Source organism: Pelodiscus sinensis, chromosome 1 (assembly GCF_052426305.1).
Source record: "Pelodiscus sinensis isolate ZL-2025 chromosome 1, ASM5242630v1, whole genome shotgun sequence".
Taxonomy (NCBI): Eukaryota; Metazoa; Chordata; order Testudines; family Trionychidae; genus Pelodiscus; species Pelodiscus sinensis.
In genome coordinates this window covers 213,174,322-213,196,142 of record NC_143052.1, presented here as the reverse complement: position 1 = coordinate 213,196,142, position 21,821 = coordinate 213,174,322, and the positions used below count along the sequence as shown (strand labels likewise).

General features: G+C 42.3%; 1 protein-coding gene and 1 long non-coding RNA gene across 10 annotated transcripts in view; one reads left to right on the top strand and one right to left on the bottom strand.

The window, feature by feature from the left end:
* The window catches only part of MAP7D2 (MAP7 domain containing 2), a 129,198-nt gene that overhangs the window by 100,889 nt on the left and 6,488 nt on the right, over positions 1–21,821 (bottom strand). The gene's annotated exons all lie outside the window — the stretch shown is intronic.
* LOC149525705 (uncharacterized) lies at positions 15,567–17,915 on the top strand. The gene is made up of 3 exons (XR_016348187.1): positions 15,567–15,692; positions 16,543–16,695; positions 17,715–17,915. It is a non-coding gene; the product is annotated as an uncharacterized LOC149525705 (long non-coding RNA).

Genomic DNA, 21,821 nt, shown 5'->3' with positions numbered 1-21,821 from the left:
AGGGCACTAAGGCAGGCTTCCTGGCACCACAGACCACGCTGCACTCCAGAAGCAGCCCAGCAACACGTTCCCAGCCAGTGGGAGTGCGGAGTACTCAGAGCAGGGGGAGTGCTCAGAGCAGGGGCAGTGCGCAGAACCACAGCCCCCCAACCCTCACTCACAGCCAGGCCTGCTGCTGGCTGCTTCTGGAGCACAGAGCGGTCTGTGGTGCCAGGAGAGGCACGTAGCCTGCCTTAGCACCTCCACAGTGGTCACCTGATCCCCATGGAGCAAGGAGATCCAGTGCTTGACGTTCCGTGACTCAGTTCTAAGTCATGACCCTAAGTTTGAAAACCACTGATCTAAGACTTACAATGGATCACAAATTGAATATATGCAACACCGTGTTGCAGTTGCAACAAAGGCTAACACCATTCTGGGGTGGATTAACAGGAGTATTGTAAGTAAGACACAGGAGGAAATTGCCTTACTCTGCTGGATATTGATAAGGCCTCAGCTGAAGAAATGTGCCCATTTTTGAACAGAAAGATGTGGACAAATTGGAGAGTTCCAGAAGAAAGCAACAAATATTAAGTGATTTAGAAAAAACTGACTTTGAGGAAAGAATAATAAAAATTGAGCATGTTTAGTCTTTAGAAAAGACGACTGAGAGGGAACCTGATAACAGTCTTCTGTAAAAGTAAAAATACTTTAATTTGCCATTTCACATATGGAGTTTTTCCCAACATTTAAGACATTTTTCAATCAACACACCTTAAACATTGTTAAATGTGATCCTATTCATATCATACTAAAAGTTGTTATATAGAACATGGGGATCAACTGTTCTCCCTATCTACTGATTAAGGTAGGACAAGTAGTAATGGGCTTAATCTGAGGAAGTGAGATTCATCACATATATTAGAAAAACAACTTTTTAACTATGAGAATATTTAAGCATTGGAATGGGCTTCCAGTAGAGATTGTGGCATTTCTGTCCAAGCTGTTACTAAAAATCTCCAATGACAAATTCCTGTCAGGAACAGTCTATGTATACTTGGTTCAGACTCAGCACAAAAGACGCACTTAATGACCTCTTGGGGTCCCTACCAGTCCTATATTTATGTAAGTCTGTACTCAGTGCAAATATACTTTGAAAAAAATACTTTAATTTGCCATTCCACATATGGAGTTTTTCCCAACATTTAAGACATTTTTCAATCAACACACCTTAAACATTGTTAAATGTGATCCTATTCATATCATATAACATTGTGTTTTACTGTGATGGAGGAAGTAGGAGTGAGGTTTTTTTGGGGGGGGGGGACTCTTGATTTTTAAAACTTTCAAGTGTTAAATAAAAAAGGTTTTCTCCTCATGTCCATATTGCATAGAATACCTACATGTTCAAACAGGGATTCTATATATGGTTGCTAGGAATTTTAATTAATGTGTTATAGTAATCTCATGGAGAATGAAAATATTATTTTTTGTATCTAGTTTTTTTTCCAAAGGACACGAAGAAGACAAAATAGCAATGTGTGTTATTTTTATTGCAGAAACACCCAGAGATTCCTATCAAGCTTGTGGCACCAAGTGTGCTGAGTGATGCATAATAAAAGAAAATTTTTAGAGGGTTAGCAGAGTTAGTCTGTAAGAGGAAAAACTTAAACAACAAATAGTCTTTAAGGTGCTATTAGGGTAACAACACATGGAGATGGTATCATTAGCTTTAGTGGGCACAACCGACTTCTTCTGAAGATGTGGGTTGTGCTCACAAAAGCTCATGATACCATCTACATTTTTTGGTTGAAAAAACTTGCACAACCAATGGTCCTATAGCACCTTAGGAGACAATCAAATAAAAGATAGCCCCCATTTCAATTAACTCACAATCTTCATAATGACAAGACAAAGGGGGATAAGGAACATCTAGGAGGAGAGGCAAGGATAAGTGGGCTGAGCAAAGCCAGGCCTTATGGTTAAATTAGAGCTGATCAAAAATATAATTTCCAATAAGAATTTTTTTTTGCAAAACCAAATTTTCTATTAGTACATGCTCAGTACATAAAATTATGGAAAGGTGGATTTTTTAAAAAAGATCCTCTATCTGTCAGAGACACTCTAATTAATGCTTCGCGGCATGCCCAGGGACGGTGCCCCTCCCCCCTCATAGCCGCACGCCCGGGGCCGGCGCTCCCCATGAGCTGCATGCCCGGAGCACAGGCGGCCACTTCGCTGCGCACCTGGGTCCGGTGCCCCAACCACCCCATAGCCGTGCACCCGGGGCCAGTGCTCCCCATGCGCCGCGCGCCCGGAGCACGGACGGCCACCCTTCCCCCTCCATAGCCGCGTGCCCGGGGCCGGCGCTCCCAATGCGCTGCGTGCCCGGAGTGCAGGCGGCTACTTCGCCACGCTCCTGGGGCCGGTGCTCACCGTGCGCCATGCACCCGAAGCCAGCTCCGGCATAGCGCATGCTCCACATGTCCGGGGCCAGGCTGTGGCCAGACAGACTAACCCCATATCATCCATCTTATTTGCCTCTCTGAAGCACAGGACAGAGAAGGAGCAATAATATCAGCATAGTCTATGCTGGCTCATCTGATCCTGAGAAGCTGAAACACAGATATGTGGATAGAGAGCAGCTAAGTCAATAAGCTGGCCTCAAGGCTGCGGCTGGCACCTATGTTGATTCGAACACACACAGTCCCTGGAAGGGGAATTTCCCACTGAGAAAACAATGTCCCGTACTTCCAATTTAATCATCTCAAATCTCTGTTACAAGTGTAAATTAAGTTCACAACTCCCTTGTAAGAACTGGTCTCACAGCAGACAGACCAGCATCAATTGGCATTACAGATAAGAAAGAGAAATACGTGACCCCATGAGTATAAAAGATGGGCCCAGCACACACTCACTTTGAGTGTCATTCTACCGTCTACCTGCTGGTCGGGTTAGGTGTTTGACCTCCCGAGGTTCTATGGGGACGCCCACCTCGTATTTTCGTCTTTCCTAGGAATTGAGGGACCGGCCCTGGCCTGACATGCTGGAGTCGAGAGGCACAGAAGGGGGTAAAAATGATACCTGGATGTGGTCCTCTGTCTTAAGTGTACACATAGAAAGAGTAAGCTGTTACTTGGTACCATTATTTCTATTTTTCTATCTTTATCTTCTTTGTAACCATTTTTAAGACTTATATTTTGCAAATAGTTAAGAAATAGAGCAATAGCCATTGTAACCATATGATTTATAAGCTTCTTTAATAAACCTGTAACTGTTTAAGTTTTAACCTGACTCCTTCAGTTGCTGTAACAGAACCAAGCACAATTTAAAAGAACTTCAGCCGGTCTTAAGGGACAGATATAGGGAGCCCTGACCGTCGGCTGACACAGGCCAACCCCGAGCACTTGGCGGTAGCACACAAATGCCCCTGCGGGCACCATGGCACCCACAGGCACCGTGTTGGGGACCACTGCATTAGACAGACCACACCAACTTTGTTTTCCAAGTGTCATACTTTCAGTATCATGCTTAATGTGATACAGGACTATGTAGCACTTTAAAGACTAACAAGATGGTTTAATAGATGATGAGCTTTCATGGGCCAGACCCACTTCCTCAGATCAAATAGTAAGCTCATAATCTAATAAACCATCTTGTTAGTCTTTAAAGTGCTACATAGTCCTGTATTTTGTTTTAGCTACACCAGACTAACACGGCTACATTTCTATCACTATGCTTAATGTGCTGAGCCCTCACAACTTGTAGTACGTTAGCCTTAAAACATAAGCGGTAAACCTAAGGTGGTCTCAAAGTTTTCATAGTTTAGTGAAAGGAGAGTTAGACTGACTATGGTTAAGAAAACAGAAGAAGTAGTGAAATAAAGCTAGTACAACATACGTGACCTTTACTTAATCTTAATCCCATTTTCCTGCTTTTCTATCACGCCTATAATCTCTTCCAATAAAATGTAGAAGCCTCAGCCACACTGGTAATTTACACTTCACTGGGAATCATTTTAGATTATTATTATAAGAGGTGTTCTGTATTTACTTAAATACACTATGTACCAATGTCTACTGACATTTTGTCATCTATTCTACCTTTAGAAATACGTATCTGATTGAAATGAAGTGGAAAAACCACCAAACAGTACTGCAGGGGTTAAGAAGAGCTTTTGGGCCCAGCTAGCCCCACCCTCTTATACCTGCAACAAAAGTTAGGCCTGGAGAAAGGAGAGAAGAAAAGAGCAAGGCCCAGATCAGGACTGACTGGCAAAAAGGCAGGAGCTAGCTACTACCCTGTCTCCCAGCCAAGAGAGACTGTGAAGGAGACCTTGGAGCCTCCACCAATTGAGATAACTAGCTGACTCTAGCCCAGAGACATTGTGAGGTCTGGCTTTACCAAACTTCTAGGCTCTTTCTACAGAACTGCAGCAGAAGCCACTCAAGATTCACAATAGGATGCCACAGGATGCAAGTCACACTAGCAAACTGGACTATAGGGAACACACCCCAAACTGAGGGAACTCTAACAGAAAGTAGCCCAGGGCAGTGGTTTAGAATTCCTTGCTTGGAGTGCCCCTATTCAGGGTACCATCTCAAACAGGGCCGTAATGATGTAGATAAGGATGCTAGATAGCATGTAATTGAATAGTGATGTAACCACATCGAATTTCACCAGTAAGACAACTATTCAATAGTTCCTGGTGGTGGGGCTGGCAGCCAGTGTGCTCCTAGCCCCACTCCTGGGGAACTCCCTGCCACTCAGCACTGATAGAGGCACCCTTTTAAACCGGCTCACCCTAGCACCAGCTCCTCCTCCCTCCCACCTCCACCACGGGGGTAGGCAGATCCATGGAGCTTACAAACTGACTCCCTGCATGTATCAGCTCCTATCACCTCCCCCCTCACCCTCCGCACTGTTGCCTCTCTATCAGATCCAGTGCTCATGGGTGTTGTGTATTGGGTTGTTGTAGATCTAGATCTTGTTGTCAGCCCAGCCCGTTTGGGCTGATTCTAGTTAGTTCTGTGTTATGGAATAAATGGACACTTGCAGCTGCTTCCAGCTCTCTGCGTTACAAATGATTTCTTTCTAAACTTCAAACGATGTAACAGTGGGGAGCTAGCTTAAAGATACAGAGGCAGCAGGGAGGGGAATCCACGTAGTCAACGAGATTAACTGATAAAACCAGGCTAATTGGTTAATTGTGTAGTCATCTACACACTGATATCCCTAGTTGAAAAAAGGTCTGGATTTCCTTATCCCCTTTACCTGAAAAGCAGAGACATCTTGACCAGCCAATCACCACCCTCCCAGTATCCTGTTACATTGCAGCTTTTGTGTAGCAAATGGGGACCTCATATACCAAAGGACATACAAAAAGTGGAGACAGTACAAAAATAATCTTACTGAACTGCATTCCTTCCGCCCGCCAAACCATTTACATGTAGGATGAAATCATTTCTAACCAACACCCATGGTAGAAGTTCAGGCATGCATCCCCACACAGAATATGACTATTTAGAGAAAGTATTTATTTTCCATGACCATTAACTAGGAGCAAGACACACACACACCCTTTTTATATATATCTAAAAAGCACATTCACAAGAATATTCATTCAGGTAATTAAAGAAAATTCAACTACAACATGGATTTCTGGTTCTATATTTACACATCAATCTTGTAATTGAAACACTGTCTATCATACTCTAACCAGTGATATTTGCCTTCAGAGAATAAAAATAGTAAACAATTCTGATTGCTTTTTAAATTTCATTTATTATGTGCAACCAAATTGCTAAAATTTTAAAGGATGTGCTCAATTTTATTTTTGCTCCCATGATGTGGATACTCATTTTGTACAATCCAAGATTTAGAGATATGAATGCCAACTCTGCAGTTGATACATTATAGTAACAAGCCTATCACAGGTGTTTGTGCCATATTCACACCATCTCAGTTTCACATCCTGAATCGTTAACCCAGCACAGTTTAGACTGGCTACACATGGATGCCTCTAGCGTAATAGTCTCAATATTACTGTAAACATGACACCTAGACACATTTTTCACCAACAAATCTGATGTTAAGATATTCTTGTTTTCCTCTCCGTCAATTTGTCAGACGAATTCCGCCCCCTCCCGCACCTACAAAAGAACAGTAACAAAATAGATCGGATTAAAATATTTCCCTCGAGATTTTTTTCCTCGCTTTACTCCACCAACACCATTTAGACACCCACATTCCTCCTGGCCACAGGAAGGTACCTTTTAAAGCCATCAAGCAGTGTGAATTTTGCAGAATGAGCTATTTTTAAAAGTCTGATTTTGTTAACTTTACGTTTTCAAAACACTACTACTATTACTATTCAAAACACCCTTGTTAGATATTATCTTTCTTATCCTTATTGGGGTGGAAAGGCATGGAGTGCAGGAGTGTACTCAGTAATATACAGAGAGTCCACAACAGAGCTGTCACTAAAACTTGGAAGATCCAGGATCATGTTCAGTCTATTACTGATTTCTTTTCTAAAAATTATGTAAGCAACCCTTAACCCTATTAGAAGCAGCACTCTAAATACTACACATTTTTTAAAAAAATTCAATATTTGCAGTATTTATGCTGTTTGTTTATTCCTTCACATTTCACTGTACTTTGACAATGAAAGCTGCCTAATCATTTTCATATTGATATAGTAAGAAGCCACTTTCAGAGATTTTCCCATTAATTTTTTTTGTATTATTTCTTAAAAACATTTTTGTTTGGTAAAAAATATAATTACAAAACACATTTTGGATCAAATTTTACCTGACTAGTGTGTGTCTACTTTATTCATGCAAGTATTTGTAAAAAACAAAATTTAAAAAGCCACCTGCTTTCCTATCTCTTCTCCAGAAAGTGCCCAGTGTAGTTTTAAATTATCTGAAAAGCTCTGCAAGTCACACATGGTTAAATTATCATTGCTATTTCTGTCCTTAATTACCAACTGGCACACATATCTTCCCTGTGAACCCAAACCTCACATGAAAGCTTCCTTAGCCCAAATCGCAGCATCCTTCTTAGAAAGTCATCTATTTGGAATCACGTTCCATAAGAGGATGACTTTTACTAACAGTGCCATTTACTACACAGTTCTAGCCTAACACATAACTGAAGCATCTCTGCTAATTGTAACTGTCAGATTCCAGATAATTAAGGAAAGAATAATCATGACAAGGTGTGCATTGAAGGGGAAAAAAATCAAAGTTTCTTGATCAACCAGAGATTGGAAACAGCACTGTAGAGCACCACGTATTCCTAGGAAACCATGGGTTTTGATATTTTCATATAAACGTTCCAAGTAAAAATGGACTTTGTTTTATAATTTATGCTAAAGAGTGTCTCATTTATTCCAATACGAAACTGGACATGCAAGTACTGAAAACAATAAGCTATTGTTAGAAGTGAAATTCACTCTAAAACTTGCACTTGACATACTTTACATGTCTTGGCTCTCTGCTTTCCTCAATGCTGACCAATGCAGCAATAAGCCTGTGGCATGAAGATAGCTACACAGTCTTCCCCCACATCTACAATTCTCTGGTAAAGTTCTGCTCCAACTTCAGCCAAACAGATAAACATGATTGAGGAGGAGTTTAAAAACTCTATAGGAAGTGAGTGCTTCTTTGTTTTGAGATTTTTCAGATTGCCAAAATTACTGACCCCGCCCGGCAACCAACAAATGACTACTATTTGGAAGAGTCCTAATTCACACCCTGGGTAATGCAGCTCAGCCAATTCATTCCAACACCCTGATGACACACTGCTGTTGCTCCATCATGAATGGTACCTTTTTAATGCAGGATTCAGTAACTGAAAATATATATGTATTTCACACACACACACACACACACACACACACACACACACACACACACACACACACACACATTACAGCAGACTATGAAAGTCTGCTCTACAACATTTCAAATATACTCCTTTTTACCAGAAATTCAAAATGTTTACCTGTATATTTATCTGTAAGAACTTAATCTTGGATTCTCCAATCTCTTACTCTTGACTGACTCATATTATGAGTCTCAGAAAAAGGAGCCACTCTGGCTATGTCTACGCTACAGAGTTTTTCCAGGATACTCATCCCACATCCGCTTTTTTGGAACAGTTTCAGAAAAAGCAGGCGTGTTCTTTCAGAAGCCCTGTATTCCCCATTTTATGAGGAATAAGGGGTGTTCCGAAAGAGGAGTTTTTTCCCACATTTGACCCTGTGTAGATGGGCCAAATGTCAGAAAAGCCTCTCCCACCCCCACCCCCCACCCCAAAAAAATTGGAAAAAAGTACAAAAATTGTGGGGGGTTTTCCCAGAAAAAGAACGCAGCATAGACATAGCCTCAACCTGAGAGATCCTATCATACCTCTGCTGCTTTCCCTTAAATTCTGACAGCATCAAGCTTAAAGTTACTCAAAAGAATCACAATATATGTAAGTGACAGCTTCTACTCTCTACTTAGACCAAAAAACAAATTAAAACTAAACATATTATCTGAGATTTAGGGAGGAAATACGAATACCCTGGAAACTGGTGATTATCTCTAAATCATAGAATAATAGGACTGGAAGGGACCTCAAGAGGTCATCGAGTCCAGCCCCCCGCCCTCAAGGCAGGATCAAGCTCCGTCTACACCATCCATGACAGATGTCTATCTAACCTGTTCTTAAATATCTCCAGAGAGGGAGATTCCACCACCTCCCTTGGCAATTTATTCCAATATTTGACCACCCTGACAGTTAGGAATTTTTTCCTAATGTCCAATCTAAACCTCCCCTGCTGCACTTTAAGCCCATTACTCCTTGTCCTGTCCTCAGAAACCAAGAGGAACAAATTTTCTCCTTCCTCCTTGTGACACCCTTTTAGATATTTGAAAACCGCTATCATGTCCCCCCTTAATCTTCTTTTTTCCAAACTAAACAACATCTGAATAGTAATGTGTCATTTCAGATTTCACATCTGATGCATGAGAAACAATGTATGCAGATAAATATTTCAACTTATGTAGTCCCCAAAATAGAATTCTATGATTCTCTTTGTGGTTCCTCACAAAGGAGATAGGCAGTTGCAAGGAGAAATACTTGGAGGAAATTCCACCTTTTTGTCTGTGTATACTTAAAGCAGATTCTTACAGAAAAAACTAAACATTTCTAGATCAGAAAGAAAGAAGGCTCCAATTATTTGATTTTTTTTAAAGTTTACTACATTCTCTGGTTTATTTGATTAATGGTTTGTATCAGTTATAATTTAAATTTCCCTGAAGACTAGTATACGGTGATCACAGGGACAACAGTTACCTAACATTTTGCAGAAATCACTTTAAATATATTTAAGCTTTTGAAAAGCCTCTGTTTCTCATGATTTTAAAGGGTTGGGGATAACACCTCATTGCCTTACTATTCCACATAACTGCCATGCTTTCACTTATATTTCCTCTTTCCTCATCCCCAAAAGCCAGGTCCTTCCATTTGAGTAATTCACTCAGGAACTCACCATGTAGGCTCTTGGCTGCAGGCACTCTTCCTTCATCCCCTTCCACCTCCCTCCCCATCTCAGCAAGAAAAGATGTGCTTTTATTAAAGACTCTATATCTTCTTCTATAATCCTCTTCCACTGCTGACAGGCCTTGCGGCAGCATAACTCTCCTCCTGCTACAGTGCTTTTTTTCAGAGCTTGTCAGTGAAATTTTCAAACTGGTAATAACTCTTGCCAACCAAGCACACGTCTTAACATCCATTACCCGCTACCTTAGAGCAATATTGATTAATGGAGATTGCCTATCTCCTAGAGCTGGAAGGGACCTTGAAAGGTCATCAAGTCCAGTCTGCTGCCTTCACAGTAGGCTCAAGTACCATGTCTGCCAATTTTTTGCCCCAAATGGCCTATCACAAGGATTGAACTCACAACCCTCTCTTTAGCAGGGCACTGCTCAAACCACTGAGCTATCCCTCCCTCCATTCACTGCTTCTGCAACATCCACTAACGTGTGCCTCCCTCAGTCCCTCTTTACTTTTAACAAGGGGAGCAAGTGGTTTAAATGTATTTTTATAGGCAAGTTTTCTATTACTGTTCACTGAACAAAACTACTTAACTTAATACCTTCTAGGAAATTTCTGACCATAACAAAACTGGCATTATTTGAAAGCACTAGGGAAAACTTCCAGTGTCTTCTGACTGCTCACTACTATGTCCATTAAAATCAACACAACTTACCTTCCATTGCAAATACCCAATAAACAGTAAAGCTTTTTAGTGTTGTCATGTGTATGGCAATGGTGGGCAACGGTGGGCAACCTGGGGCATGCAACCAGCCCATCCAGGTTCTATGTGTGGCCCTCAAGCAAGCCCTATCCAGGGTGAAGGGGGCAGGAGGGCCATTTAGCCTCGGCCTCAGGAGACATTTTTTTCTACCAAGTCATTTACATTCATTATACACCTTGCAGTTATAACAGAAACAACAAAAGAAGCTATATATACACACACCTGCAAAACAATTATTTAAATCACTGTGGAACCTCAGGCCTTTGCCAATTATTTGGTCACATCCAAGTTTTCATCTACATGACTGAAGTAGTTTCTGTGATTAGAGATTCTATGTTATAAAATGCTGTTTGTAGTCTTTGAATAATTTAAAGATTTTGAAAGTTGTAATTAATTCTGTTACTGTAAAGTGATTTTGCTTGGTCTGAGGGCGAATTTAACCTTTAAATTAGATGTTTATCTGTGCATAGGAGATTTTCGTATTCCTGTTTTTTATGATGTGCCATCGTATACAATAACCAGATCAGGTTCCTCTTCATCCAGTTTTAGATTCACCTTTAAAGGCTTTTTTTGTGATAAACTTAATTCTAGTTTTTTAATAAACTTTATATCTAATCTGACAATCCCCCCATCTTCATATTCATAGAAATGCACCAGTTATTAGAGGAATTTAATAACAGGAACATGTTAGATGAAATTTCAGGATTTTCAAATAAAGCTATAAGGGCGGTAGTACATAACACCCTAAAACCATTATTATATAATATTCATTGCGAAGTATATACAATTAATTTTTTTTATAACCAATAGACTTTAGCGAATTAATCAATTGTGTGTTACTGTGTTTTAAAAGAACCCTTTTACAAAAACGAAACGAAAATGTGAAAGTGGTGCAAGTAAGAGACAGCGAAAGCAATAGAGTGAAGCAGCAATTACAAGTATAAAGCCAATAACATCATTTCTCATAAAAAAGATGCCTCAGCCATTAGATGGTGACCATACTGACAGTGACACTTCCAGTTCTGGTGATGAAAACTTTGTATCCACAAATGACATTTAAATGCCACTGCCTCAAAATGAGGTCATTAGTCAAGAGACAGAAATGCCAATAGCAATAGATGCAGAATCTATGCTTAATTTAGAGACTGTGCAGACAGAAAATAAGGACCTCGGAGATGCTGCACAACAACAAGAGCAAGAACTTATGACTGACACAGTGCAACAACAGTGGCATCAGAACCTGATATTGGACTTCTTGATAAAAACAAAGTTGCTCAAAAGCAGTCATTTCCCAAAGTTAGTTGTTTTCAGATTCCAAGTAATATACTGAAAGATGCTGAAAATCATGCTTTTTCCACCCATCTGCTGACAAAAACCCTTCCAAATGGAGAGATAGACACAAGACACTGGCTCTGATGGAGCATGGAAAAGCAGGCTCTGTACTGTGTATCCTGTTTCATTTTCAACAGTAATACCTCAAATGCATCAGTACTGTCTGATCCACCTGGTTGGAGCATCAGTAAACGTTGAAGGAAGTTGAAAGACCAAATTCTTGCATGTGAAACTTCAGAATCGCATAAAGATAATGATGTTACATGGAAATCAGCTTGTAGCACAGCACTAGCTGACAGTTCAATTGAAAACTTACCCGAGTGAAATAAACACAGAAACTGATAACTGGGGGGAAAAAAGTCATTGAGCAGATATTGAATGTAATTATTTTTCCTTTCTGAATGGGGATTGGCCAGTGATCCTACAAAAGGAAGCTTTCTTGGTACCCACTTGAGCTAAGTCCATTATCTGTCTACCAGAATATAAAATGAGTTTATTGAACTGTGTTGGACTATTGTGCAAACAATTCTTGAAGAGATATGAAATGCAAAGTACTTCTCAATTATTATTGATGCAACTCCAGACTGTTCTCATAAAGAACAAACTACCTTCGTTGTTCAGTATGTTAGAATTGCAGGAAGTGCAAAGGTTTCAATTGAAGAATGATTCATTTTGTTCAACAAAATCAAGAAACAAACCGGAAAAGAAATTGCCACTCGTGTATCAGAAACTCTGGAAGGCTTTAAATTAAAAATTCAAGTCTGTATTGGCCAAGCCTATAAAAATGGATCCAATATGGCTGGGAAGTACAACAGAGTACAAGCAGTCCTTTTAGAGCAAAATTCAAATGGTGTTTTCTTCAATTGTGGAAACCATACACTAAATCTGGTCATAAAATCATAGAATACTAGGACTGGAAGGGTCCTCGAGAGATCATCAAGTCCAGTCCCCTGCCCTCATGGCAGGACCAAATACTGTCTAGACCATCCCTGATAGACATTTATCTAACCTACTCTTAAATATCTCCAGAGATGGGGATTCCACAGCCTCCCTAGGCAATTTATTCCAGTGTTTGACTACCTTGACAGTTAGGAACTTTTTCCTAATGTCCAACCTAAACCTCCCTTGCTGCAGTTTAAGCCCATTGCTTCTTGTTCTATCCTCAGAGGCCAAGATGAACAAGTTTTCCTCCCTCCTCCTTATGACACCCTTTTAGATGCCTGAAAACGGCTATCATGTCTCCCCTTAGTCTTCTCTTTTCTAAACTAAACAAACCCAATTCTTTCAGCCTTCCTTCATAGGTCATGTTGTCTAGACCTTTAATCATTCTTGTTGCTCTTTTCTCTGGACACTCTCCAATTTCTCCACATCTTTCCTGAAATGTGGTGCCCAGAACTGGACACAATACAGGCAGTCCCCGGGTTACGTACAAGATAGGGACTGTAGGTTTGTTCTTAAGTTGACTCTGTATGTAAGTCGGAACTGGCGTCCAGATTCAGCCGCTGCTGAAACTGACCGCCAGTTCTGACTTACATACAGATTCAACTTAAGAACCCCAAGTCAGCTGCTGCTGAAACTGATCAGCAGCTGATTTCAGGAAGCCCGGGGCAGAGCAACTGTGCCTTGGGCTTCCTGTAGTCAGCGCTGGTCAGTTTCAGCAACGGCTGACTTGGGGACGTCTGGAGCAGAGCAGCTATGGTGCTGCTGGGTTGCTCCAGTAGCACCGCTCCTCGGCGCTACTGGACCAACCCAGCAGCACCCCAGCTGCTCTGCCCCAGGGTCCACAACAAAAGCCTGGTCTGCTGGGGGGGGGCACACTAGCTGCGCCCCCCCCCAGCAGACCAGGGACACAGGGAGCAAAGCGGCAGCCAGAGCGGCAAAGCCTCAGAAGCGCGGGACCCCCCCGCTGCTGCAGGTTTGCTCGCGGTGTCCCTGGTCTGTTGGGGACCGTCTCCAGCAGACCAGGGGCACTGCGAGCAAACCCGCAGCAGCGGCGGGGTCCCCCGCTTCTGAGGCTTTGCTCTGGCAAAGTCTCAGAAGCACGGGACCCCCCCGCTGCTGCAGGTTTGCTTACAGTGTCCCTGGTCTGCTGGAGACGGTCCCAAGCAGACCAGGGCACCGGGAGCAGCTTTTCTCGCCCCGGAGCTCGAGGTGGCTGATCGCTGCCTGTGAGCTCCGGGGCGAGAAAGCCCCGTTTGTAAGTGCGGATCCGACATAAGTCGGATCCGTGTAAGTCGGGGACTGCCTGTACTCCAAATTATAAAAGAGTTTACACACGAAGCCAGAAAAGCATTTCTAAAATGAAGATTTTTTTGCTTGCAGAGGAAACTCACAATTATAGTTACATTTTAATATACATGCTATTGGTATACTGACTTAATTGTTAATAAATGTCTCAAGTGTTCATTTTCATATAGTCTTTTGGCTTTAGTATGACCCTGTGGATGAGAAGTTACGATATGTCAGGGATTTGGGGCTGGAGCCTCTAAACTCAAAGTGGCCTGCCCAGAACTATATTACTTAGGTTGGTTACACAATAGGCACACCTTCATACTCACCAGTAAATCAAAGACAGTTGCACATATATGGTTCTGGGGTCATAGCAGCATAGGAGTTCTTGGCTTAAAACAGTAGGAATAGTACTCTTGCAAATTATTGCCAAGTAAAGTTTTCAAGCCCTGAAGACCTTATCAGAGCATGAACGACAAATGAATAATACCTAAAACTCAGGAACATAAAACATATTGGGCACAATATACAGAAAAAACAAACCAAAATGCAAAGTTTCCCTCATACTGTCAAAATAGTTGATATAATAAGCTCTCTTTACATTATCTTATAAAAATGGGTGGATCTCAGTTAATTTGTGCTTTGATGCAATTGTCTCAGATTTTATTCTAGGTCTTCAGCTTGTCAACAGTCAGTTGACTAACTGTAGGATTCAGTGACTTTACAAACTCTGCTCTCTCCATAGAGCAGTCTCCCTAAACAACCTAGAGATGTTAAAATATGTTAATTTTTATAAACATGTAATTGCTGAAATTTACAATGTTTACCTGTGGGGGCCCAGGCAGGAGCTGGTGCTCATGGGGAGCCAGCCTCCTGTAACCGTTAGGGTTAGCCAATGAACCCAGACTCATCAGTTAACCAAATACACAGGTACACATTAGCATTCCTAAAACAACTTATATCATGCACTCTGCGTCCCATCTCCCTTTGCGTCATTCCTGTTCAGACTCTCTTCTACAACAGGGACTCTCAAGCTTCATTGCATCGAAACCCACTTCTGACAAAAAATATCACTACACAGCCCCAAGGAGAGGATAGCAAAGCTTGAGCCCCACTGTCCTGGGAAGGAGGGACCAAAGCTGAAGTTACAAGGGCTTCATTCCCAGGCAGGGGGTTGTAACCTGAGTTCAAACACCCTCAGGATTCAGCTTCTGCCCCAAATGATCAGGTTCAGGCTTTGGTCCCAGACCCCAGCAAGTCTAAGCTAGCGATGTTAAATGGCATTTAATCAGCTAATCAACTAGTCAGTTAGTTAATAAGGAAGGGAAACTGCAGAGCCGCAGTGGCTCCAGGAATCAGCTGTCCCAGCTCGCGCCTGGTCCCCCCTGCTACTTATGCTTTTTAAATGTCTTAAGAGCCACCACCTCTGCCTCCCCTATCCCTCATTGAGATGGTGCTGGGGGGGAACTGGCTTAAAAGCCAGCTCTCCCCAGCACCTGCTCCCCCACCTTGCTGCCTCTCTCCGACAGAGGCAGCAAAGGGGGGGAAGCATATGCTTATTGGATTGTCAACTAGTTGGTTACATCCCCACTCTAAGTTAGCCCTTAAAATGGGACGTGACCTATCGTTCAAGAACCAACGTTCTAGAATCTAACCTCAGAAAAACAACAAAGCCACATTCTAGAATACCACCTTGAAAACCCCTAGATCAGGGCGGGGAACCTTTTTTGGGTCAGAGACCACTAACCCTCAGAGATATCTTCTCATACAAAAGTGAGAAGAAAAACAAACAAAAAACGAGACATGCGCACACAAAAATTTTATAAAACGCCTTGATGTGGTATGATGTTCTATTTTTTTATTTAGAATTTTAGTGTGATGGCTGAGTTTGCTTTTTGCAGGGAAAGAGCTGGGGGGGGCTTCTCTTCCCTCCCACTCCTGCAAGTGATTGCCCCCACCCTTCCCTCTGGTCCCACATATCTCCTTAACTGTTAAGGAGCCATTGCTGGCAGCATGTGGCTCCACTCTGCTGGACGCTGTTCCCTGCTGCACCCAGCCTATTCAGAGAAGGAGAGGGGGGAGCTTTCTCCACTGTGGCCTCCTCTGCCTCCCAAAAAGTGCCCCAGGCAAGGAAAGGGCTCCAGGGCTTCTCTTCCCTCGACCCTTCTCTCTCCTTTGGTCCTGCATGTCTCCTTCTCAGCAAAATGAGTTTTGCTGGCAGTCAGCCTTTTTCAGTTCCTCCTTGCGGAAACGCCACAGGGCTCCAGCATATGGACCTTCTCCCTCACACCAGATCTCTTGCGTGGGCCTCTCCCATGTCAGTAGAAGAACCGGAAGTACCTGGCCTCGCTGCAGGGGAGACTGGGAGACGTTTTTAAACCAACCCCCAGCCACTGGACCCCCGAAGGCTGGATGAATTTGTTTGGTGAGCTGGATCCAGCCTGCAGGTCAGAGGTTCCCCACCCCTGCCTTAGATGTCTTCTTCCAGGGTCTAATAAAAAACCCCACTGATATCAATGGAAGGACACCTATCAATTTCAGTGAGCTTCAGACCAGACCTTTAGCATTTCCATAACTGCTCTTCCTAATCATAGCCACAGCATTTACCTGTGTTTCGCACTAATAGATGTTTGAAGTTGGACAACAAACACTCTCACACGTTAACAGCAGATAAAATATTTTGAATACAGGGAAGGATATCTTGTATCTGAAACACACGACTCAAAATCAAGAGACTGAGAATAAAACTTAGATTCTACCTCAGATGTCCTTTGCAATCTTGACTAATTGCAATATTCAGCTTCTTCCATCAGGGAAACCAGAATACCTGCTTCCCTCATACGGTACATTTTTTTATTATTATTTGTGAAGAGCTTTCATTGGAAAAAAGTATACACATGGAAAGCATTACTATTGTTATTAAAATACAGTCATGATACTAGGGATAGAATAGTGTACATGAGTAAATGATTCACTGATGAGCCTGGGTTCATCGGTTAACCGTCATGGTTACATGCAAGGGCCTCTCCCACTCCCACACTGCTGCCTCTGTGTCAGTGGCAGCAGTGCTAGGGAGTGAATAGGGCAAGTAGAAGGGATACAAAGGCAGCACAAGGGGGGGCAGGCACCTATGCGGGAGCCAGCTGAAAAGCTGGCTCCCCACAAGCATCGGTTCCTACTTGCTCCTACCCTCCTGCATGTAAACATGTACCCGCTGAAAATTTACCAAAATACACTCATTTTAACATGCCTACATGATATCATGTGAAGTATTGTAAAAAGAAAGGCATCATTGCCTCAAGTATTAAAAATGCTATTAATACAGTGTTTATTCATGTCCTGATATTTAATGGAAGATTATGTTTATTTCCTTTTGGAACAGAGCAAGATCCATTTTATGATGTGTCCTATGCCCTGCTTAACTAAATAAATAGCACATCCTTAAGTGATTAAGGTTTTCCAAATTCAGGGTTTATTTTACTTACAATAAAATAAGTTTATTTTAAACATTTAATTAATTCCATATAGATAAAGGAAGATTATTTACTTAGATTATAGCTCTCTTCAAATGATAGCCCAATTTACTCAAAGCAACACACTCAATGACTGAAAATAAAAACGACTTCAAAGTTCTTTCTGCAGTCAATACCCTGGAGCATGCTCGCTTAGTCTTATGATAAGTCTGTATCTTTCTTTGTGGATCAAAGACCCATTAAAAATTCCAGAATTCTATGTCAGAAACTGAATTAATTGCACACTCCAGATACCAGAAAGAACATTTTATTAACATAAAAAACAGTCAGTCATTCTGGTTTCTGTTCAACACACTGGATCTTCCCATTTAACTGAATTAAACTTACAGAGATCAATATGCCATCCATCATCTGACAGGAACAGGAAATCAACAGATCTTCGTCATGTTTGGGGTTCCTCCTAAGCTGCGCGCCTTCACACAAAAATTTTAGGCCTGCCCAACTGGCCAACAGGAAGGTGAGTGGTGGTGGTGGCGGCAGCGGCGGCGGCGGCTGTAGTGGCCTGGTGGGTTCTGGCAGGGATGTGGGGTGTGAGTGGCTGGCCTGCCCTCCCTTATTTGCTCTGGCTGGTGCCGGGGCACTATGAGGCTGTCCCTACTTGGGCAGCCTCACTGGCCCCCAGTTCAAGCTACGGTGGGCAGGATGCCACAGCCCAGACGGGACCAGAGCCATCACATGTAGAGAGGTGGCTGGTCGGCAGCTCTGGGGACCAAAACTGCCACATGGAAGGTGGCATCCAGTCGGGAGGCACCGGCTGGGACAAGAGCTGCTGCGTGGCAGGCGGCAGCTGGTTGGGCAGCCCTGGCTGTGACTGGAGCTGCCAAGTGGCGGCGGCGGCAGCTGCCCTGGGCTGGAGCCGGAGACGCTATATGGCGTGTGGCAGTGGCAGACCCAGGGTCAAAACTGCCGCCTGGCCCCCAAATCTATCCCCCTGACTCTCTGCTGCAGCACCAGCCAGGTGGGCAGCCACCAGCCAGCATCCCTGGCACCTTTACCTCAGAAGCTGCCGGCCAGCCGGCTGGGAGTCCACTGGTTGAAGGAGCCAAGCAGCCCAGCCCCACTTACCCACAGTGAGTAGCTTCCTGGGGGGCTGGGCAGCACAGTCTTGGCCCACCCCCCGCAAGAATGGGCAGCCCAGATCCAGCTTCCATACAGCAGGGAGCTGTCACTTCCCTGACATCTCAGTGCCCCATCCTACCTTCCCCCGCCCTGAATCATCCAGCCCAAGCCACCCCCAGACCGCCCATTCCCTGCACTCCTGATTCCTGTATCCTAAGGTCATGCACCTTGTTAATTATCCCTTGGTTTGGTATTTTCCTTGTACAACAGAGTATGTGTGTGCATGCGTGAGCGTGTGAGTGTGACAGAGAGAATGCATAACTGGTGGGTGCCGCAGTAGTGCGCATCCGAACAAGTGCACATGATGTCAATGTAGGTGCACAAGACAAAACTCACCCCACTCACAGCTGGGAAATCTTAGAGGGAACAGTGGTCATGTTGTCTTTTTACGTATTTCTAAGGAGCTTGGCATCCAGGACCTGACATATGGTTTCACCAATATTACCCTTTCTGCCCTTTCCTATCATAAATTCAAATCTCTAAAACTGTTCATTTTTAAACACTTCCCATTTTTCTCATAAAGGGAGTTAATGTTACTTTTCCCAACTGTTAAAACAAGCATGAGGGGAAATGTATTAAAACAGAAAAAGTGACAAGGAACATCCTGATTCTCATATGATTGTTAGTAAGTAGCTCCGCAAGATTAAAGAATATTCTATGTGCCCCATCTCCTTTCGATCACTGGAGGTGAGAAATGCAGCAGAAGCTCTAAAAGGAACATAAAGGCCAACATCATTGACAAAACAACCCACTTAGGAAGACACTGCAGGCAGACACACCAACTTTACAACAGCGAACTGACACATGTACAATGAAATTAGAAGGAAACTGTTCTACCCCACAACAAACTCACAGAACTGATTTGACATTAGATATAAATTATAAAAATGAATTTTCATTAAAGAGGTAAGGTTTGGCTGCTTAAACTACAGAGAGCAAATGAATGGAGCAATTAGAATGTGTCTCGAATAGGGAGAGAAAAGTGTGTCTGGATTTTTTTCATACCAGGAACTGAATATACGATAAAAATCTATTTCAGCTCATTATGGGATAAGAAATCTTCAGGGAAATTAAATTCTACAAAAGACTAGAATGCCTGTATTCTGACAATAGAAAGCAATAAAGATGACTCATCCATAAAGTGAGGAACACTTTTCTTAAGGTTTCTTGAATATTAAATTAAAGTTTGTAACTGTGATTTTTATTTGTCAGACATATTTGAGTTTTTCCTGTTTAGAAGGATATTCTTAGCCTTTTTGTTTTAGTATTAACAAAACCAATCCAAAAGCAAGTCAGAAAAAGATAGATCAAGGAAAATAATAACTGAGGTGAAAAAGAATTTTGCATACTGAGAAACCATGAAATGACTTTAAATATTTAAAGGTTCATTTACTTTACCTGCAGAGAGGCTACTTAAAATGTGAATTGCTTCCCCAAAACATTGGAAAAATAAAATCCATTAAAATGAGCGTCTTTTCCAGTCATTAGCAATTTGGGATCCCTGGTTAGAAACTAGAGTAAGGAAGCAAGAAAGAAACAAAAAAGGACCTGTTGCCATAACAGTGGGAATGGGGGGGAAGGGAATCAACGTGCAATATGGAACAGGTGAGAGTAGGAATTGCATGGTGGGATTGGCACAGGATTAAAAAAAAATAGTCCTCCCATGCCACACACAACATGAGCACCTCCGGTCAGCAGCAACTGCTCCTCAGCTGCGCAGTTCTGAACGCAGTATCACTGCCAACAGCAGTGCAGAAGTAATGGTGGTAACTGTAGTATTTGTATGCTTATTAAAAGGGCGGAAGGTAAAAGTTTCTTCACACCACCTCAGAGAACTTCTTGTGCCCCTTTTAGGCGTATGCCCCCTCCCATTTGTGTTCCACTGGTCTACAGAAAACAATCTAGAGAAAGCAAAGGTTTTCGGTTATTATTCTGGAATGACTATTACAAGCATTGTTAATATAGGTTAAAGAACATGTAGCAGATGTATGCTTTTTACAGGTTAAATTGGGCAAAGAGAATTGTTGCACTAAGATTCACAGAAACACATGGACATGCTAATTAGGCACACCTTAAGCAAGAGTGGAGATATAAAAATTAGATGCGGTCTGTCTGATCTCACATTTGACACAAACTCAGATTAACCAAAGAGAGAAAACTGTTAAGAGTTAAATGAAAGTATAATTACATTAATCACTTAAATAATCAATAATTGGAGATAATCTGGCCATCTTATTTGATTACATTATCAAAAATACTATATAAACACCAAATACAAAGAACAATTTTAAAGCAAAACTGCTCTTTAAAACGAAAGATTTTAATAACTAAATTACATAAAGCATCACTTTAAGATCTTCACAATATTCATTTGAAGGGACTTTCAAACAGGGAATGCTGCCATCTTAACAGTCCGTCGGCAGAAGTCAAGACAAAGAAAATGAAATTCGTTATTTGAAGGAGAGAGAATGTCAAACATAAGATTTTAAGTAACAGATCAATCATAACCTTGATAGACTCTGCCCGTTTCATTTATGGCTCTCTCTACTAGACTTTCACAATGTTTGTGTCGCTCTTCGTTGCTTTAAAAACCTCCCAACAAACGACAACAATGGCAAGTGTGAACGTTGCTTTCAATGCAAAACCTCCTCAAAAGGGGTGGAAGTATTTTGTTGGCAAAAGTGCTGACAAACAACATTCATCCAAACTGTCTTTTAGAGACTAGACTGTGTTGACACTAAACTACATACTGTGCTAAAACTACATAGTGTAGACATATCTTAACAGTGAAATGCATTTCCTCTGTCTCAAGACATTTCCCAGGAGGAAGACCAATCCCACACTGAGGCAAGTGTGCACACACACCAGTATCAGTTACAGAGAGATCAAGTACAATGACAGGTATAGCTAAAGACTCAGTACAGGCAGTCCCCGGGTTACGTACAAGATAGGGACTGTAGGTTTGTTCTTAAGTTGAATTTGTATGCAAGTCGGAACTGGTACATATTGTAGGGGAAACTCTAGCCAAACATTTCTCCAGACCTCAGTTTTATTCTCCCACACCTCACTTCCCTCAGTCCTTTATTCTCAAGCTGAGGTGTCTGCTGAGAAAAGCCGCTCTGCATCTCCCTGGTCTGCTGGGGAGGGGCGCTAGCTTCGCGTCTCCCTAGTCTGCTGGGGGGAAGCAGCTAATGCGGGGTTGCCTCACCCCGTTTGTAAGTAGGGATCCGATGTAAGTCGGATCCATGTAACCCGGGGACTGCCTGTACTGTATATTATTTTCCTGTAAAATGTCTAGCTAAGATTTTAAGACACTA